Consider the following 2,937-nt stretch of genomic DNA (forward strand, 5'->3'; position numbering starts at 1 on the left):
CCTTTTTAGACCTATTACTGATGCTAAGCAGCAGTCAAAAATTTGTATTCATTTTTCATGATATTATGCTCGGATAAGATACATTATGGCGAATTCTTCAGAAAAAAAAAAAAAAAAAATCTTTATAAATTCTAAAGACAAAAAGGTCCATTCTTGCTATCGGAATATTTGATAGAGGACATCATATTCTAATCCTACTTGTCATTAATTTGTAATATTTCTTATCAGCTTCTCACTTCTCAGGACTAAACCAGATTCAAATGATAAATTATTCTGTTATTACAGTATTATTTTGAATTAAGCCTGATTGCATTGTCTGTTGAACAATCAATTTCTTAAATTATATATTAGGTATAATTCTAATTCTATTAGTCAGCCTCATTGACAAGTTATAAAACTAAATGTATATTCAGTCCCTGAGGTTTGACTCTAATTACTACTTAGTCCTTGTATTTTGACTAAATAATTGAATTGTTCCTAACTTTTAGATCCATTAGACTATTCAATCCTTACGAATAGTCTGATATTATATAGAATATTTAATGGTAAAAAAGAAAATTTCTTATGGAATGACATTATAGTTAATGTTAGGAATTTCATAATAATTTATGCAAATGATAAAGGTGAAGTAGTAATTTCAGTCAAATTTCAGGGACTTAATAATAATTTTCAACTGTATAATATATATTCTTTAGGATTAATTGAATCTATTCATGTCAGTGAGAAATGTTGTTCAGCATTTAAAAACTATGCATTGTGTATATAAACGTGCCGCGAGATTTTCTGTTGGTGAATTTGATTACGCTTTGTTGGATATATATGATTACTTTTATCAGATAATGTCATTTGTAATAAACAAAATTTCCTTGGTACATTATCTTAATTTGATGGCCCACTTAATTAAAAATAAAAATATATATTAATAAATTTTTGGTACGTGGGAACTAAAATAAATTACATAATAAACTAACCGACTTAAGTTAGATCGATGATTGAATTCTTATAGATTGATCATAGAAATAAATAATTATTCGAAACTCTTTAAATTTAGTCGATTGATTCAGTACGAGCATGATTTAATTCTGACTGAATAAATTAAAAGGACTCAATAGCTAATATAGAAAAATAAATACATTATAAACTACCATATGCAATTAAATTAATGGTAAAAGAATTAACTTAAATTAATCATTTTTATAAGGTTTAAAATACTCATATCAAAATCCTTTTTTCATTACGCATTTTTAAGTTTAGATTAAGGATAATATTTCATTAAATTTTTTTATTTTATTTTATGTGATATGATTTATTTCTGTTAATCTAACCGTTTGTTGGTATCATTTCGAATTTATTTTTTAATTTAATGAAAATATAAATTTTTGTTTAAAGTTTGATAATTACGTGGAGGAGATGATTCAGACTAATGAAATTGAGTACAGAAGAAAGTTATAATAATCAATAAAGGCAATCATCGTCTCTATATCATACATGCATCTTTCCTTTCCGTTATCTTTTTTTCTTTAAAAAGAAAAATTAATTAATTATCTGATCAACTTGATTTTGTCGTGGCCTTCACTCTCCATCATAACCATTCATGTTGATTTTTTGAGTTGTTGATAATAATAATAATAATAATAACGATAATATTGGAACTTGGAATCACGATTTATTGCTGGTCTTGTTTTCATGTGCCCACAGCAGGCCCCACACATCTTTATATAAATAAAAATATAATATCGTAAATCACTCGTTATTTTATATAAAAAACGAAGGCCGAAAGATTTTAAATTTAAATTTTTTTTACTATAAAAATTATAATTAATTTAATAAATTTATTAAAAAAATTTACTGTTATATTTCAAAATACTATTTCGATCTATTGCTGTTCATAACTCATAAGCTATAGCCATTAGCCACCATTTATTTGCTTTTGCTTCAATAAATTTAAAGTATAAATTAGGAATGAAGGGTTGTTTCTTTGAATCTTTGTTTTCCTTTTAAACAAAAAAAATTATCAAAATATTTCTAATTATTATAAGTCAATTTGGTTTGGTTTGTGTCGGTGGCAAATTAATGTGTCTTTGTGTAGTGAAATTCAAGTCTAAGGTCTAAAAGTCAAATGAAAGTTGAGTAAATATAGAATCATTTAATAATGCTCATAAATGAAACATAATCTTAATTAATAAAAAAAAAAAAATCAGCGTTCATAGACTGTAATTTATATGTAAAATTAGAATTTAAAATTTAAAATTGTTATTATTAAAAAAATTTTACTTGAATAGCAACCGTAATTTCCAAATCACGAAAAAAATAAAAAAAGCATTTGACTTTTGAGATTAAATTTTTTTAGAAAAATTTTTTATTATGTGATGAGTACAATGGGGATGGTAAGATATTGGTGATTGATGATGATGGTACCCAAGTGGATGGGAGAGTTGATATTTATCCAAAAAGCAGTGGACCCCAAACTCGAGTTACAAGTGGATAAGTCCTTAGTCCTTAGCTCCACCAAACTAATAAATATAGTTTGCATCTATTGGACACCAATTCAATTTCGAGCTTCTCTTGAGTGGGTCCCTATTTCAAACAATATTAGTACTAACAAGTTTTAATTTCATTCACTTCACATAATTTTTTATTATCAAAAATAAATATAATCACTAATTCTGAGTTTGAGTTCTCCATCACATAAATTATTGTGAATTCAATAAAATACTGCATTATCCTCAATTCAATAAATGCAATTTAAAGTAAATATTCAGAGTATTATTAGGATTTATTGTATTTATCATGTGTTTAAAAAAAATTAAATATAATTATAAAATTTTTATTTCTCTTTTTGGGCAGAAAAACATTTTATAACTTGGAGATGCGGGGTATCGATCCCCGTACCTCTCGCATGCTAAGCGAGCGCTCTACCATCTGAGCTACATCCCC

At 25.8% G+C, this 2,937-nt stretch overlaps 1 non-coding gene across 1 annotated transcript; it reads right to left on the bottom strand.

Moving 5' to 3' along the window:
• Nucleotides 1-2,864: 2,864 nt before the first annotated feature.
• Nucleotides 2,865-2,937, bottom strand: TRNAA-AGC (transfer RNA alanine (anticodon AGC)). The gene has a single exon. It is a non-coding gene; the product is annotated as a tRNA-Ala (tRNA).

This window comes from Jatropha curcas, chromosome 4 (genome assembly GCF_041381405.1).
Source record: "Jatropha curcas cultivar XTBG-Jc1 chromosome 4, XTBG_Jcur_1.0, whole genome shotgun sequence".
Taxonomy (NCBI): domain Eukaryota; kingdom Viridiplantae; phylum Streptophyta; class Magnoliopsida; order Malpighiales; family Euphorbiaceae; genus Jatropha; species Jatropha curcas.